Source organism: Salvia hispanica, chromosome 3 (assembly GCF_029641045.1).
Source record: "Salvia hispanica isolate PSC_SH4W2 chromosome 3, Shi_PSC_v1, whole genome shotgun sequence".
Lineage (NCBI taxonomy): Eukaryota > Viridiplantae > Streptophyta > Magnoliopsida > Lamiales > Lamiaceae > Salvia > Salvia hispanica.
Genome location: NC_142694.1, coordinates 7,656,908 through 7,676,235, shown reverse-complemented (window position 1 = coordinate 7,676,235; position 19,328 = coordinate 7,656,908). Strand labels below are relative to the sequence as shown.

At 40.5% G+C, this 19,328-nt stretch overlaps 1 long non-coding RNA gene across 1 annotated transcript; it reads left to right on the top strand.

Annotated features, from left to right (window-relative positions):
- The first annotated feature begins 16,987 nt into the window (after nt 1-16,987).
- Nucleotides 16,988-17,547, top strand: LOC148930044 (uncharacterized). Its single transcript, XR_016136355.1, has 2 exons — nt 16,988-17,061; nt 17,208-17,547. It is a non-coding gene; the product is annotated as an uncharacterized LOC148930044 (long non-coding RNA).
- The last annotated feature ends 1,781 nt before the right edge of the window (nt 17,548-19,328 follow it).

The window sequence follows — 19,328 nt, the reverse complement described above, 5'->3', positions numbered from 1 at the left end:
GAAATAGGGTCGCTCACCGCACATCTTGATGGTGAACCCGCACATGCTATAGTCTCGAACCCACGACGGAGGTCGATCGACATCAAGACGAATGTACTTGGAGTTCTACCTACTTTCTCTGGGCGTAGGAACGAATGCCCCTATGAATTTTTGAACGAGTTCAGCAAACTATGCAGCATTCAGAAGCGACCCAACGAGGCAACAGAAGAGGACTACCGTCTTCGAGCAATTCCGTTTGCTCTCAAAGGGGAGGCGAACACTTGGCTGCTGAGGCTTCCACCGGACTCGATCAACACGTGGAAAGATTTTAAACTGGAATTTCTGGATTACTTTTTTCCATCCAACAAGACGAATGCCTTGAAGAAGGAGATTCAGGAGTGCAAACAAGAATACGATGAGTCTCTAAGTTCTTATTGGTCCCGCTTCAAGGGGCTGCTGGATGCTTGTCCAAACCACAGGATGATAGAAGCGGAGACTTACTATTTGTTCTATGAAGGTGCAAACCCTGAATCAAAGGACTTGATGAACTCCTCGAGCGGGGGAAATTTTACCAAGAATAAGGCAAGTGAAGCTCGGGAAACCTTAGGGAGACTGATCGAGGCAAAGAAGGCCTATGATAACCCGCGAAGCATATTGAGGAAAGGATCAGCTAATGCAGTGATGGATCAAGAAGACAAGAAGGTGGAAGATAGGATCGATAAACTGGAAAAGGCCCTGCTAAATGCAATCGAGAAATACAATCCGCATGCTCCAGTGGAAATTGAAAAATCCCCTGGTCAAGGGGAAAGGCAACTGCAACCATACTACAGTCAGCCCTACGAAGGGGAGTGTCAAGCTCAAGCAAATTCGATGGGAAGTTGGAATCCCGATGGGAGTTGGAATCAAGGAAGACAGAGGGACGCTCCATGGAGGACTCACCCAAACTTTAGATGGACTGACCATGATCAAAGCCAGCCACCTCCTTTGCAGCTCACGAATTTTGCACACCCTCCGGAGAGGCAGTCCAACTGGTCAGGGAAAGGTCAAGAAGGACAATTACAGCTGGGGTATAGGAATCAGGACCAAGCTAATTGGGGAAACAAAAATCAGAACAACCCTATGTGCCACCTCATCAGAGAAACAATCAAGGAAACTACCAGAACTCCCAACCGAATCATCAAGGGAATCAAGGGTCGGGTGGCCAGTACAATAACCATCAGGGAAATCAAGGGTCGAATAACCAATACAACAATCATCAAGGCAACTATCGACAGAACCAAGGTCAAGGACAAAATTTCTGGTCAATTTCACTTCAGACCACAGCGGAGTTTGGATGACACGGTCCATGATCTGGTAAATTCACAGCAGTTCATGCAAGGTAACCTACACTCCAACAATGACATGGTGCACAAGTTACAAGATGATCAGTCTGAACATAAAGCCGCCATGGACATGATGGCAAAACGACTTTCCCAGATCACAGTTTCCTTGAATGAGATGTGAGGGAATGAAGGCAAACTTCCTGCTACCGTCAAACCGCCAGACCGAGCAAACATTAGTCAAATCACCTTGAGATCTGGGCGGGGTTACGAAGGGCCGACGTTGGAAACTGATGAGGAAGTGCCTATGCAAGCTAAAGAAGGGAAACAGAGTCAGAAACAGCAAGAGGAAGGCGCTGGACCGAGGGAGATCATTATTCAGAGAGACCTCCAGAAGGAAGATTTAGGGGGATCTCTACCTCGATCAAGGGACCCGTTTTTCCTAGACCCCAAACCTGAGGAAGTAAGTAAGGAAGGAAACAAAGCAGTTGATGAAACCCAGGCTGGGACTTCCACAAATGCAGTAAAGCGAGCAAAACCATTTCCATATCGAGGGGAGGCGAAGAAGAAAAAGGATGATACAGAGGATCTCATGGAGATTTTCAGCAAGTTGAAAATCAACTTGCCATTCTTGCAAGCTTTGAAAATGCCCGCCTTCAATAAGTTCATCAAGGAGTTTATTGCAGGGAAAACCAAGCTAGATGGGAAGATTGTGATTGGAGAAACTGTGTCTGCTGTGATACAGAAAAGAAGGATGCCCTCGAAATGCACCGACCCAGGTATGTTCACATTACCCATCTCTTTAGGGAATATCAAAATTGAGCATGCCATGTGTGATCTAGGGGCATCAATAAATGTTTTGCCACTTTCGATCTATAAGAAGTTAACTGGGGTAAGAATGGTTGCTACCAAGGTAGTGATCCAGCTAGCAGATAGAACTTGCATTTGCCCTGAAGGAGTGTTGGAAAATATTATAGTCAAAGTGCATGAATTTCTATATCCTGCTGATTTTTACGTGATCAAGATGAATGATAATGAGTCTGCTGAGTCTAGTGGGGTACTTTTAGGGAGGCCATTTTTGCGTACGGCTAAGACCATTATCGATGTGTTTGATGGAACAATTTGCTTGGACTATAATGGGGAAAAATATACCTTTAGCATAGATGAGGGGATGAAAAGACCTTTAGATGTTGAGAATCTCTACGCTATTGATGTTATTAACCCTTTAGTCCAAGAATATCTTGAGACAGAATTGATACAGGAACAAATCGACAACTCGGAGTTAAGCCATTCGATTGACAAAGAAGTTGTGGGATGGTGTGCAGCAGTGAACACAAAAGAATTGACAGATGAAGAGCTCACAGAGGCCATTATGGAATTCTGCAGAAACCCGGAATCAGCTAAGTCCAAGGGATCAGCTTATGTGGCCAGCTTGGAAAAATCTCCTGGGTCGGGGAAAGAGACCTTACCGAGAATTTCAGAAAAAAATCCCTTGCCCCAGGAGACGAATGGAACGAAAAAAGAGCTGAAAACACTTCCACCAGGCCTTAAGTACGCTTACTTGGAGGAGGACGAGACATTCCCAGTAATAGTCAACAGCAACTTGACCAAGGAACAAGAGAAGGAGTTGTTGGAGGTCATCAAAAGGAACAAAAAGGCAATAGGCTGGACTCTCTCAGATTTGGTGGGAATAAGTCCGGATCTTTGCATGCACCACATCCGTTTAGAAGAAAGTGCAAAGGCTCATCGAGATGCACAACGGAAGCTGAACCCGAACATGCGAGAGGAGGTCCTAAAGGAGGTATTGAAGCTGCTTGCTCTAGGAATCATTTACTCCATTCCTGACAGTGAGTGGGTCAGCCCTGTCCATATGGTGCCAAAGAAGTCTGGGATACAAGTTGTCAAAAATGAGAAGAATGAATTGGTACCCACCAGATTAGTGACAGGATGGAAGATGTGCATCGACTACAGGAAATTGAACGAAGCCACAAAGAAGGATCATTTTCCTTTACCTTTCATTGATCAGATGCTGGAGAGATTGGCAGGCAAACAGTATTTTTGTTTCCTTGACGGATACAGCGGCTATTTCCAAATCTACGTTAATCCAGAGGATCAAGAGAAGACCACATTCACGTGCCCTTTTGGTACATATGCATACCGAAGAATGCCATTTGGATTGTGTAATGCACCGGGGACTTTTCAACGATGTATGATGAGCATTTTTTCGGATCTGTTGGAAGTATGGATTGAGATATTCATGGACGATTTCACCGTTTATGGGAACTCATTTGATACTTGTTTAGCCAGCCTTGATCTAGTGTTGCAAAGATGCCAGGAAAAGCATTTAGTGTTGAACTTCGAGAAGTGCCACTTCATGGTGACTGAAGGCATTGTCCTGGGTCACGTGGTTTCTGAGAGGGGTATCCAGGTAGACAAGGCAAAGGTGGATGTGATATCAAAATTACCATACCCCACGAACCAAAAAGATGTAAGAGGATTCCTAGGCCATGCAGGGTTCTATAGGAGGTTCATAAAGGATTTTGCAAAAATCGCTCAACCACTCACTCGGTTGTTACAAAATGATGTGGAATTCGTCTTTGACGAAGGATGCGAGAGGGCGTTCCAGCTGCTTAAGGACAGGTTAGTATCAACACCAATAATCAGGGCACCAGACTGGAACCATCCTTTCGAGATAATGTGTGATGCAAGCGATTTCACTGTGGGAGCCGTCTTAGGACAAAAAATCGATGGAAAAAGCTATGTGATTTTCTATGCTCCCAAAACACTAAATCAAGCTCAGAAGAATTATGACACCACGGAGAAGGAAATGTTAGCCATCGTGTATTCCTTTGAAAAATTCCGATCCTACCTTCTTGGGTCAAGGGTTATAGTCTTCACAGATCACGCAGCGATAAAATACTTACTGGCTAAGAAGGAGTCGAAGCCAAGGTTAATCCGTTGGGTGTTACTTTTACAGGAGTTTGATTGGGAAGTACGAGATAAAAGAGGAACGGAGAATAGGGTAGCAGATCATTTGAGCAGAATCTTCCAAGGAGAAACAGAAGAGGCCATACTCGATGCCTTTCCCGAGGAACATTTGTACCTTTTGGAGAAATTTCCTAGACCACCTGACTGGGAAGCAGTTTTGGCCTTGACCGGTCTAGGGGAATCGGATAAGGGGAAGCGCACGCTGAATGCAGAACCGTGGTTTGCTGATCTAGCCAACTACTTGGTCACGGGAGAGATGCCAATGTCAGAAGAAGTTTCCCGGGCCTAGAGGATGAAGATTAGGAGCGAATCCAAATTTTATTTTTGGGATGATCCTTACCTGTGGAAAATGTGCTCAGATCAAGTGATTAGGCGCTGCATTCCCGAATGGGAACAAAGAGATGTGTTAAATCATTGCCACACGTTAGCCTGTGGAGGCCACTTTGGGCAAGGAAAACAGCGAGGAAGGTTCTCGACAGCGGATTTTATTGGCCAACATTGAATAAGGATGCTTTTGAGTTCTTCCAGTGTTGTGAGAGATGCCAGCAGACGGGGGGGGGGGGGGGATTTCAAGGAGAGATGAGATGCCTCTGATCCCAGTGATCGTGTGCGAAATTTTTGATGTGTGGGGAATGGACTTTATGGGACCGTTTCAGTCATCCTGTGGGAATACTTACATATTGGTTGCAGTGGATTATGTATCTAAGTGGATAGAAGCTAAGGCCACCACAACTTGCGAATCGAAGGAGGTGGTGAAATTTCTCAAGGATAATATTTTCAATAGATACGGAGTTCCTAGAGCCATCATCTCAGACCAAGGAACACATTTCTGTAATCGCACCATCGAGGCTTTGATGAAAAAATATGATGTACACCATCGAGTGTCAACTCCTTACCATCCTCAGTCTAATGGCCAGGCAGAGATTTCTAATCGCGAGATCAAGGCGATATTGGAGAAAACAGTTAATCCGTCAAGGAAGGACTGGAGCAAAAGACTCGGGGACGCATTGTGGGCCTACAGAATTGCTTTTAAAACGCCTATTGGAATGTCACCTTACAGACTTGTGTTTGGAAAGATGTGTCACTTACCTATGGGTATTGAACACAAGGCGTACTGGGCAGTGAAAGAAATGAACATGAAGCCGATAGCTTGCGAAGAAGAGAGGAAGTTACAATTGCAAGAGTTGGAGGAACTTCGGCTGGAGTCGTTTGAGTCTGCCATGTGGTACAAAGAAAGAACAAAGTTATGGCATGATAAAAACCTCCGGGTCAAGGAACTTCATGTGGGACAGAAGGTGCTCCTTTTTCAGTCTTGGCTTAAGTTAATGCCAGGGAAACTGAAGTCTAAGTGGATCGGCCCATACACCATCGTTGGCATCCGAGCAAATGGAGCAGTGGAGATCCAGGGAAGTGCTCCAAACTCTGTTCCTTTCCTTGTAAACCGTCATAGAGTGAAAGTCTATAGGGATAATTCCGAGTTGTGTGTTGTGGACGAGATTCCACTACACACACTCCCTATTATTGCCTAAAGGGACGGGGGTAATTTCCGATGAATTCCTGGGTCAAGGAGTAAGTTAATGATTTTGAAAATTCAAAACTGAACCAGGGAAACTCGGAAATACAACACGGATGTAAATAGTTTAATTGTTTTCCTTTAAAAAATCAAAATATATATATATATATATATATATATATATATATATTTTCGAAGTACCAGACTCAATGGGGAACCGATATTTTATGCCCTAACCTCGACCTAGGGGTCTGGAACCTTCATTTTCTTTATTTTGTAGGGCATGGTCGAGGGAATTAGCCAGGAGGAGAATCTGAAGGAAGGAGTCAAGGAGGGAAAAGATATTTCGAATTTGGCGGAGAAGTGTGCCAAACAGAATGATAGGATGACGGAAGCGGTAGAGCTTTCAATGAAAATGTTGAAGTGGATGCAGCAGACGCTCCAGTCGAGGACAACTCCTGGGTCCAGCAGTGAAGTCAGGCAGCCCACTCAGAGCAGTCCCTCCGTCAAGCGACCACAGCAGTCGCTCCAGTTGATCTCCCCGACCATTCCCGTGCAAGTTCCAGCCCCACCAAAATCAAAGTCTATCGTGAGAAAGCCAGTACCTAAACAAACAACACAGGAGGAAGAAGAGCTGGAGCAGCCAGCCAAGAAGAAAGTGAAAGTGACCCGACTCGGAATCCCACCCCAGTCTGGCTCTCGAGGGAGCCAGCCCCAGAAGTGACCAATCATCTCTTGACCAAGTAACTTTTAATATGCCGTTCTTTTCGTTTTTTTTTTCATTTACCTGTTATATATGTGTTTAATATTTGTTATATCTTCTCCCACTTAGCCCACTGCGTGGTCTAAGTGTGAGAAGTTTGTGTTTTCTGTTGTTGTGTTTGTTTTCCTATGTGTCCTGTGTTTCTTCTCCCACTTAGCCCATTGCTTGGTCTAAGTGTGAGAATTTTTATTATTTTGTTTTATTATTTTGCATTGATCTCTCTGTTCCCCCCTTCACGACGATGGCTTAGGGACAAGCTTGAGTGAAGTGGGAGGGGGAGAGGAGTCAATGCACTACCCGTGTTGCATATTAAGAGTCTGTTAGTCTTAAGTGTTGTCACATGAGCCAGTGGATATAATACGGCATGATTCCCTTAGTGAAAGTAATTGAAGATAGGAGGCATTTCAACTTAGAAGCTTTTTCCTTAAATAAGCCTAGTTAATTTGAGTGAAGCAAGAACGACGGAGAATGCCTCTACTTACTTAGTTGTGAAGCCCTACTATATAGTGAGTTATAAACCTCAGATAACTTTGAGCTAACACATGTTTAAGGGCCACCACTGAATGCTTAGGGAGAAGAGCTATGAATGAGAAAAATTGGGAATTGGGTTATGAAGGTATAAGCTGGACGAAGTCCAGGGAAAGGCGTTATAAGCTAGACAAAGTCCAGAAGAAAAGAGAAATGGAGGAATAAGCTGGACAAAGTCCAGAGGAAAATTTATAAAAAAAAGAAGAGAGAAGAAGGAGAATATATATATATATATATATATATATATATATATATAATAGAAAAGAGGAGGAATAAGCTGGACGAAGTCCAGAGGGGGGAAATGGTCTAAAAACAGGAATGATAATAGCCTGACCCAGGAAGGAGAAACTCTCATAACCCAACGCTTCAGTGGTGTAGCATTAACTTAAGAGAGAATCGATCCTAACATCCCTGGTGAGGAATGAGTGATCGAGTGAACCCAGCAATTGGGTAAGTAGAAAGCTATCTTGACAAGCTGACAGATTGGCTAGGTAAAGGAAGGGAAAGGGCCTATTTGGAGGAGTGCAAACTATTGGATTGACCTTAATCTTGTGGGGACAGATGCCTAAAATTGAAACTAGCTCATGTATAAGTGTTTTACGTGTTTGTATGATTTTCCTATATTTTCTTAGTTTTTTTTTGTGTCTAGGTCTAGGAGTCGGTCAAGAGATAACCTTGCTTGAAATTTGCCTTATTCTTTTTCTTTTCTTGTCTTTATACTTGAGGACAAGTATGGTTTAAGTGTGAGCAGTTTGATAAGGCTAATTTCATGCATCGGTAATGTGCGAAAAATGTTATAATTTGCTGGGTCTAACACGTTTCCTAAGCCAGGTGTGTGAAGAAAATCGCTAGATCAAGGAAGTAATGAAGGAGATGGTCTAGTGAGGGAAAGGAACGTAGTGAGCAGGATTTACAAGGAAAATTGGCGTGACAGAGGAGTCTACAGCTGAGGGCAACAAAGTCTTATCTATACCTCGCTGGGCCCACACAAACGCCTATATATATAGAAGAGCATGCAACGCAAAGGGGATAGTTTTTCACTCTTCTTAGCTCACACACTTTACACACACTTGGGAATGGATCTGGGGTAGTCGTGATCGGAGGGGAACTTTCTAGAAAATTTCGTGTTTGGCAACACCGTTCGAGTGAGGGCGAAGATACAATTACCTTTAATTTCAGTTGTTTTGCTTGTTTTCACCGTCGAACTTCACTTTTGGGAGTCGACCTTAATGTTGATGATGCTTAATTGTCTTACCGTTCGTGGATCTGCGTTTAGTAGTTAAATTTCAAGTCATTTTGCATAGATCTCTCTGCTGTTAGCTTATTTCTTCAATTGTTATGTCGATCTCTGTTTATTTTGACGTTGAGGTGTTTGATGTGGAATTTGGTGACAGATCTGTGGTTGTTTGAGTATTCGGAGTTTTTTTTTAATCTGACGTGATGGAGAGTTTCTGCTGTTTGGAGTTCATGTCGGACGCTTGGATCCGGAGTGGATTTAGCGTCTGAGGTTGTAATCGACGTGTGGAAAGATAGTAGTTCGATAGATCTTGTTTTTCTTCTTCTTGGTTTCTATTTTACTTCGTCTAGGGTATGCAGATCTGTTAAGTTCTTCGTTATTATGCATAAATTTGATTTCAAGTCAGTAGCCCTGTTTTTATTTTGCTCATGCTTTTTTTCTTAAGAAGTTTTACGCAATTTTGGTTGTAGAAGACGATGTCACTGTCAGTCGGTACAAGAGTTAGTTATTCTGCCAACTTTTCAGTCGTACCTTGCTTTTTTAGACATGGTCCCCACAGTAGGTTTATTTCCTAAGTCTAGCTGTTTGTTTAAGAATTTTTAAAAGTTCCCAAGTCAAGTTAATTTTGATTTCCTCAACCCAAGAAAATGCGTGGCAGCAGCCAACACCAAAAACAATCCCAAGTCCTTGAACATGAGTATTACGCATCCTTCTCTGTGGGATCGATCTCTACTTCCCTATACTAGGTTTAGTAAAGTGGTTGAGGGTTTTTTGAAAGAAAAAGTGTTCTGTGTGTCCGACGACCGGGATTCCTTGCGACCCACTAGTTCCTAGACCGAGAGATCTGGTGGACTTGCTAGATCTAGGGAACCTGTTATTTCCTAATTGAACACGCGTAGCGAAACTTTCCCTTTCAGGTCCTCTGTGTCATCCTTCTTTTTCTTTGCTTCCCCTCGGTATGGAAACGGCTTTGCTCGCTTCACCACATTTGTGGAACTCCCAGCCGGGGTTTCGTCAGCTTTCCTACTTCCTTCCTTACTTACTAACTCAGGCTCTGGATCCAGGAAAAATGGATCAGCTGCTCGAGGTAAAGATCCCCCTAAATCTCCTTTCTGGAAGTCATCCTGAACAGGATCTTCTCTGGATCTAGGGCTATGTAACGACCCGCTAAGACGTTACGACTAGAAATAATAATTTTATCTTAATTATATATATATATATCTTTTTTTTTTGCTTGTGACATTTTGTGTGATTACATCTAAGTTACGATAGATTGTCGTCGTCGTTTATTTTCAACATTAGGCAAATAAATAAACACACACACACACACACATATATATATATATATGTAGAAATATAATAAGTTTAATTAGACAAATAGGATCCCAAAACCAAAATTTTAATGTCCGATACATCCAACAAAAGTTTAATTTATACATCGAATGTTCGAAGAAGGCGGATAAATCAACGAGAGCAGCCACGAACTTGGACCGGTTTTTCCTACACCAAAACAATTCAAATAGATGAGTAAACCAAGATTCTAAATCATTATTAATACAAATACATTATGTAAAAAAAGAAAAAAAGAAAAAAAAAGAAGAGCCGGATCCTAGATGATCATCTTTTCAGCAACATTTAATGCTGCATTTATTGATATGGCAGGAGAATCATAACTCTCCTGACAAAAAATATATTGGCAGAAGAATGTCAGCCAACTTGGCTTCCTTACACATATATACCGCCACTTTCACTGCCACACTCTTTCATAAACCAAAATATTCACCTCTAAAAAGGCAACAAAGGTAACAAGAATCCTTCCAAGAAAAGGACGTTTACATAGAAGAAAATCCAGCTAACAACAAATCCTTCTCTTTTCCACATCACAACAAGGTGAGTACCAAAAATTCTTACTTTCCTCCCCATATTCACAACATGACACATAGGTTTCAGCATGACATATAGACCAAACATGTCTCTGCCAGAATTTCAAATAGGTAGAACCCCAATTTGGCATCCATGAATATTTTACACATAGGCAAAGACGTCTCTGCTCAAGACACAAATTTTTGTATCCAAACATGTTGCACGTAGGCTTAAAACAGCCTCTGTCCCAAAATGCTAAATTAGTATCTGATGGAATTAGCACCTCAAGAACTTAGTTGCTATAGGCTCTCAAGAACTTAGAAATGGCAGACTTTAAGGAGCCTAAGAACTTAGCTTAAATAACATAGAAATTTGCCGGAGAGACTTCCGGCAGCGAACTCGGCACTCCGTCGCCGACAATCGACAGCCCACGCTCCGAAATTCGCCACTGTTTTCATTCCTTAAAATCTGAAATTTTGAATTTACAAGTTCCAACTTCAAAAATAAAATCTTGGTAAATAAAAAGGGGGGAAAAGAGGGGAAAAATAGATGAACAAGAAGAAGGTTGATTACCCTATCTGTCGGAGAACGACCTCGGTGGCGGAGGCGGTGCATGCCGGCGGTGAAGAGAGGAGGACCGAGAGAGGGAGAGAGGGAGGCCGCCACGGCGAGCCGCCGTGCTCTCAGCCATGGCGGATCCAGGAAGGGGTCGGCGTCGGCGCTGGGGCAGAACCGTGGTGGCGGTGGCGTGACGGCGGGCCCAAGGTCGACGGCGGCGGAGTGGGGGAGACGGAGATCTGTAGAGAAAGGCGGAGAGAGAGAGAGAGGGAGAGAGAGAGATGAGAAAGGAGGGGGGGCGGAGACGCCGTCGAAATCGGCGGCGGTGCGATGGCGGCGCCGGAGGGGTGACGTCCGGCGGGGTCAGTGGAGGCAGGAATTGCAGCTCTTCTGTTTTAGGAGAAATGAGGGAGGAAGATGAAGTTAGGGTATTTGAATGTGGGTTTGTTAATTGGGCTCATGAATAAATTGTTTAGGTTATGTAAAATATAACATCAAGCCCAACTGCTTTTAATTATTTAGGCTTGTAGTTATAATGGAAGTAAGCCCAACTTTGAATTTAAATATTCTGGGCCTAAGAGTAAATGGTTAAGCAACATATTTAGTAATGATCCAAGTTGCTATAACTCGTGGAATACTATTAAGACATGGAACCCAATTTTAATCAGAATCGAAAATAACAAAAGAAATCATAACCAATAATGTAAGTTTAGAAATTTCTTAAGGAATAATAATAATAATAATAATAATAATAATAATAATAATAATAATAATAATAATAATAATGTTAGTATTAGTAATAGGTTTAAGCGTGAGATCTTCATTCTAAATTGGATTAGTTTTAAAACTAAACTAGTACTTTCTCATTGTGAAATTTTCAAAAGGGTACGTTCGCAAGTCGAGTTGGAACGAAAGATTCAAGTAAGGAAACTAAACGACCAAGGTGAGCTTTCTTATACTAAAAATACAAATTATATTTTATGAAAACTCGAACACATGTTCGTGATTTGATGTTGTCTTGCCATAAATGTTTTGTGTATGATGCCTATCTGTTGGCTAAGGCCAAGTGAATTATGAATGATGACATATAAGTCGAATTCGGGTCCCAGTGAGGGTGGTGTCCCCGCTCGGACTAGTGTACACGGGATACCTCTGACCGTGAACGGACGACAGAGAAGGTGACCGTGGAAGGTGGCCACCTTCCCGGCACAAGGATACCTCTGTCATGATGGGCAGGGAAGGTGACCGTATGAGAACACCATCCCAGCGGCACAAGATGATCAGATATGGCAAAGTACAGGAAAATGGGCCCAAATGTTAATATTTTAGTAAGCTCAAGTCTTTTAATAAAATCCGTGAGTGTTACTGTAGTAATGGCTTGACAATATTTTTTTTTTTTAAATGTATATGTGTATTTTTCGGCAATATGTTCACTGAGTACCTTCGTACTCAGCCCTGCATATATTTCTAAATGTGCAGGTTGATCGTGGAAGGGTGGATCAAGTGCTGTGGAGGGCAGACTAGTAGCTATATAAGAATAAAACTCTCGGAGGTTCATGTCTCCACACATGAACCGCGTTCTTTTGTTTCCGTTGTGCCGTTGATAAGGGCTCGCTTATTGTTAAATTTCTAAACTCTGATAAGTCGAACTTGTAAGAACAGTCTCTCGAGTCCCCTTGATCGAATATATTTTTTTATAAGTAATATCCTTTAATATTATAATTGTGTGTCTCCTTATGTCTCGACTTTAATCTCCCCTAATTTCTATCCTCGCTTCTTATAATCCCTCCTTAGTCGCGATAAACCGAGTTATGCTATCCTTAGCTAACTGCGGTCGTGACAGGCTATCTCCTTGAAACACCTGACTCTCCTTCCCTTTACTTGCCTGTGCGTCGATCTCCAGTGACGGTCCTTCATAGCCCCTCCCGGATCTCAAGGTGATATGACTAATGTTTGCTCGGTCGGGTGGCTTGACCGTGGTAGGAAGTTTTCCTTCATTTCCCCGCATCTCATTCAAAGAAACCGCGATCTGGGACAGCTGTTTTGCCATCATGTCCATGACTGCTTTGTGTTCCGACTGAGCGTCTTGCAATTTGTGCACCACGTCGTTGTTGGAATGCAAGTTATTCTGCATGAACTGCTGTGAATTCACTAGGTCGTGGACCATGTCATCCAAACTCCTTTGTGGCCTAGAGTTGAATTGATTAGAATTTGATCATTGACCTTGGTTCTGTCCTTGGGTTTGCCGATAGTTCCCCTGATTTCCTTAGTGGTTATTGTACTGGTTGCTTGGCCCTTGATTCCCTTGGTGATTTGGTTGGGAACTCTAATAGTTCCCTTGGTTATTCCTCTGGTGAGGTGGCATATAGGAGCTCCCTGGATTGTTCTGATTCCTGCTTCCCCAATTAGTATGGTCCTGATTCCTGTATCCCAGTTGCAGTTGCCCCTCTTGATTTCTCCCTGACCAGTTGGACTGCCTCTCTGGAGGGTGTGCATAATTTGTGAGCTGCAGTGGGGGCGGCTGACTTTGATCATTGTCAGTCCATCTAAAATTGGGGTGAGTCCTCCATGGGGCTTCCTTTTGTCTTCCTTGGTTCCAACTTCCATCCGGATTCCAGCTTCCCATTGAATTTGTCTGGGCTTGGCATTCCCCTTCACAAGGTTGACCGTAATAAGGTTAAAGTTGTCTTTCCTCTAGACCAGGGGGTTTCTCATTTTCCGATGGAGCATGAGGGTTGTACTTCTCAATTGCATTCAACAGTGCTTTCTCTAATTTATCTATCCTGTCCTCCACCTTCTTGTCATCTTGTTCTGTTACTGCATTGGCCGATCCCCTTCTCAAAATGCTCTGGGGGTTATCATAGGCCTTCTTCGCCTCGATCAATCTTCCCAAAGTTTCTCTGGCTTCACTTGCTTTATTCTTGGTAAAATTTCCCCCACTCGAGGAATTCATCAAGTCTTTTGATTCAGGGTTTGCACCTTCGTAAAATAGATAGTAAGTCTCTGCTTCAATCATCCTATGGTTCGGACAAGCATCCAACAGTCCCTTGAACTGGGACCAATAAGAGCTCAGAGACTCATCATATTCTTGCTTGCACTCCTGGATCTCCTTCTTCAAGGCATTCGTCTTGTTGGACGGGAAAAAATAATCCAAGAACTCCAGCTTGAAGTCCTTCCATGTGTTGATCGAGTCTGGTGGGAGCCTCAGCAGCCAAGTATTAGTCTCCCCTTTAAGGGCAAACGGGACTGCACACAAACGGTAGTCCTCCTCAGTCGCCTCGTTGGGTCACTTTTGAATGCTGCACAGCTTACTAAACTCGTTTAGGAATTCGTAAGGACATTCGTTCCTTCGTCCAGAGAATGTGGGCAAAACTCCGAGCACATTTGTCTTGATATAGATAGACCTCCGGCGCGGGTTTGAGACTATGGCATGGGCGGGCTCACCGTCTAGATGCGCGGTGAGTGAACCTATCTCCGGATCGGGATCCACTAAATGTGCCATATTTGGGTCTTCCTCCTCCTCAGTCTCGGAATGCTCTGTTTCTGTGGACGACTTCGGGTCCTCTTCTCCTGACGAGTTCCACTCCTTCTCACTTTCTGATTCGAACGGAAATAGGTCTACTGTCCTTAACCCTGATCTGGTAGTGACAGTGGACGTAGACTCCTTGACTTGCCACTTGTATCGGGCGTTTCCTGACCCAGATGAACTAGCCCAACTTCCAGAATGGAAGCCCGTGTTCATAAACTGTCAAGAAAAATAAAATAACATAAATTAAAGTATTAAACTATTTACACCAAATCCTCAAACGCATAAACAATTAACGTCATCCATCCCCGGAAACAGCGCCATTTGAAGCTCAACTTTTGGTTTAGACTGTGTGCTCGGTAAGGAATATCAAGCTTCCTAGGTCCAGCGAATCCACTAGATCACAGGGTTTAGGAACTCACGGATTGTTGGAAGATCTCGGTCGTCGGACACACAGAATACCTCTTCAAAACCCTCAACCACGTATACTAAAATTAGCACAGGGAAGTAGGGATCGATCCCACATATATGAATGCGCAATTAAACATGTTCAAGGATTGGGGACTATTTTTGGGTTGGCTGCTGCCACGCAATTTGGGTTGAGGAAATTAAACTAAACTTGGAGTTGAAATCTCCTACGCTAACAACTAGATCTAGGCAGAAACAGAAATCATGCATATAACTGGAACGAGCGAGGCAGTTACTAGATCTAAAAAAAACTATTCCCTAAATTACCTAGACCTGGGAAATAAACTGACGGTGGGGACCATTTGCTGAAAAGGTAAAGTACGGATGAAAAGTTGAAAAACAACGAACTAAAGTACTACTAACAGCGACATCATCTTCTCCAATAATTTGCATAAAACTTTCAGTAAAAACAGAGGTAGGACGTAAATCGAAACGAAGCAGACTGAATTTAAAGCAATTAAACGAAGAACAATTAAAACTAAACAGATATGCGACTACTAGACGGAGTAAAATGAAAAGAGAGCAGAAAATTCATGATCCATACACAACTCGGTTTCCCCTGTTCAGATCCACACTTCGGATGCTAAATCCACTCCGGATCCAAGCATCCGAAACAAACTCCGTCCAAATTTATGTCCATAGCTACAGATTCGCCGATCAACCACCGATCAACAACAACAACACAGATCCACAACCTATTTCCCAGATCAAGCACAGAAACATCCAAAACAGAGAATAACATTCAACTTCTAAAATTAAACCTCAAAAACTCAGAATCAACGTAAATCAACACAAGATAAACATCATTATGACATAAACTAAATGCATAGATAATCGGTAAGTAGCCAGCAACTAATCGACTTTGGAAACGTTGAAGTTCGACAGCATAAAAGTGCAAAAACTGAATGTAAGCTGATTGTATCTTCGCCCTCCGTGAGGACGGTGTTACCACTAACTTTCTCCGAAGATAAACCCTTAACTACCCCAAAATTCCCATTTTTCCCAAGTGTGTGTAAGTGTGTGAGCTGAGAGCAAAATCATGTATGTATCGTGTGCTGCATGCTCCTCTTTATATAGGCGTAGAAGTGGGTCCAGCAGGGTGTGAATAGTCTTCATTACCCTCGACTTTGGACTTCCTTCGTCTAGCCATTTTTCTCTTCAACTCTGCTCACTTTCCTTCGCTAGTCCATTGCCTCCGGTTCTTCCTGGATCTAGCGATTTCCTTCACACACCTGGCTTAAAAATTGCGTTACACCCAGTAAAATAAAGTGTTTTCCACCACATAACCGATGCATGAAATTAGTCTTATCACCACACATAAACAACTTTCTATGATTTTGATTCCGCCACTTTTGTTAGGTATTTCCTTCACAATTTTTAGGATTCTTACGTATTTAGATATTTAAAATATAATTTTAATTCTTTTATACAATTGATACAATTATTATTATATTATAAATCATTAATTAATATTTTAAAAATAACAAAATTATGATTTGTACTTAATTATAATAAATAATAATAAATAACTATAATTATAATAATTATTATTATACTAACGCTTAATAATTATTATTACTTTATTTCATCTCTTACTTTATTTTCTCTACTTTTATCTCTTTCCTATACTTTATTATCTCTTCATTTAATATATTTTAATATATCTTTCTTAATTTCTGTATCGAAAAGAAGTGACTCTACTACTATGGAATAGAGGGATTAATAATATTATTATTGTTATTATTTATTAAAATTTAAAATCGTGAATTACATACCATTACTAATAAATAACTATATTTGTAATATCATTTTTTATTATGTTACATAACTTATTATAATAAAATCTTAATCTAATAATTTAAATGATGCATTGTAATAATATAAATAATATTATAATTATCACTAATGTTTTTAATAAATTAATTAGTAGTACTATTTTCATTTCAGTGTTTAAATTAAAAAATAAAATTTAAAATCTTGGTTTTTTTTTCAAACACCAGAAATTAAAACCGTTTGGAATCATATTTTTTCATAATCCTGCTTTATTTTATTTGCCAATTTTACTTTTCCATCAAACAAACATGACTAAAGAAAATAAATTACTTACTTATCCATATTACCATTAATTGAAAAAAAGGCAAATTAGAATAAATTGAAAATTCCAGGATTTCAAGAATCAATAGCTTATAAATAGGGCTCTCCCTTATTTTAGATAATATATTCATACAAACATTGTATAATCTTTTACAATGGGAATAGCTAAGCTCTTGCCATCTCTCTTGCTAGGACTACTGCTTTGTGCAGTTGTTGTATCAGCTGGTATGCACATATTTTTTATTTCTCACATTATTATTCTATCTTTTCAAAGATATACATCGAATAAAATAGTTTTTTAAATTTATATTCGTCTCAAAATTACTTTTCTTATATTTTTGTGATGATTTATTGAAATATGATATTTACAGGTTCAATAGGGGTAGAGAAAGACCAAGCAATTTGCCAATTAAACATTAATTTTGCATGTCTGGTGGGAACACGTGGATTTTGTCAAGATGAATGCACCGGGGCGTTACTAGGGCGTCGTGTAAGCCTCCTTGATGCCCGTTGTTTATCTACTGGAAAAAATGACGACACTTATTGTGTATGTTACTACACATGCGAATAATAATAGTATTAGCATAGTAAACTTGAATAATAATATTGGTCAATCATGCTGCATTTTTCACTACATCTCTTTGATATCGTCAGTATTACTCTTCCTTAATACTTAACATCATGAAAAAGAAAGGGTGCTTCATTTTTTGACTCGCCTTTCTTTTTTATTCTGATGCTTAATATTTTAGATATTTTGACGTCAAGATTTTACTGAGAAATGTACGTTCCAATCCTTACCTTTTAGTATATGGTTATTTCCAAGTTACTGTATTTTTATTTTTTATTTTTTGATAGTAATTTATTAGATACAAATATAAGGAATAATCAATAAATCAATGATGAGAGGCATAAGATTAAAAAAGGTTTGTCAAACAAGCTGGATAATTGATACATACAACATAAATAGAAAGATAAAAGCAAGCAAACAAACGGCTAGAGCAAAACCTAGCAAAAAACAAAAACAAAGCAACAAAAGAAAATGTCCCAAACAAAAATCCACACTAAATGAACTATCAAAACAACACCAACACAAAAATAAACCCCTCACTCAAAGATAAAACTAGATAAAACTGACAAGCCTGACGACCATTCTTCAGTTAGTTCGAAAGAACCGAACAAGCCCTCAGAACGTCACGACCAACTTTTCAAGAGCTTGTTCTGAAGAGAAAGGAAAATCATGGCACCAACGTAACCTTGAGTCCACAGGAAGACCACCTATTAAAACCGATATTAACTCTACTAACAATGTTTCACTTTAATCACTTATTTTATTGATATATCTTATATTTTATCAATTTCTCAATATATATTGTTACACTTCAATTACTTATTTTATTGGTTTATATTATATTTTACTAAATTTTTAATAAAACTCATGGCGTTTAATATGTAAATGCCTATTCATGTGATTGTCGAGATGAGCCATTTAGTATGTACCATATAGTAATTATGTGTCTTTTAAAATACAAGAAAAATATGATATTTAATGAAAATTTCTTTTGTCTAAGAATTAAATTACTTTCCTTATTTTTCTATAATTAAATCAAGTAGGGAAATTTAATAATTGAAAATCGAATTACTTGTCGTATTTTCTCTAAACACGTTAACTCTACAATTTAGGATCAAATACTTTCAAAACACACTCTTTATCAAACAATAAATAGATGTACATAATTTGATAGTTTGATTTTATAGAGTCTGAACTCTGAACTCTCAATCTGAACGGGATAATTTAATTTGTCCTATTATAATTGGACTCATGTAAGTATATTGTCAATTAAGCCCATTTAAATTTTCTACAATATCCGTTACTTCATCACAATGTTCTTGGTTCTGCACTTCTGTGTTGTGAGTATATTTTTAAAAAGGTATATATGGGATAAATATATTTAATTCACAAAGTTTTGTCAAGATTTGAAAATATTATTTTTCTTAGTTGTCGTTATTTAAACAACACGTTTTGAGTACTATTAAAAATATTATTATGTGCACAGATGTTATGGTTCAGAAAATTGAAGCTTTAAAATTTAATATGTTGCACCTGGGCCCGGCCCACGGCCTCGCGCGTTGGAGGAGGAAGATTCGCGGTCTGAGCCGCGCCTGGGACGGTACTGGAGCACGCCCGAGGCTGCGCTCCGTTGCGTCCCGGCTCGGCGTTGGAGCCCCCGGGGCCGCGCCGTGTCCCGGCCCGGTGATACGGGTTGTTCGGGCCGGACCCTATCCCCCTAATTTTTTTTTTAAATTCAATTTTTGACTAATTTATATCTCATTTCTTCAACATTCTTCCACTAATTTCTCACTTTTATCCTTTATTTATTTCAATATTTTTTAGGATTTATAATTTTTATTTCAATATCCTCTCATTTTTCTAGGACTTGTGACTTTTAGATTCTAGGGTTTTGTAATTTTTATTTTTTAGAGTTTGTAGTCTT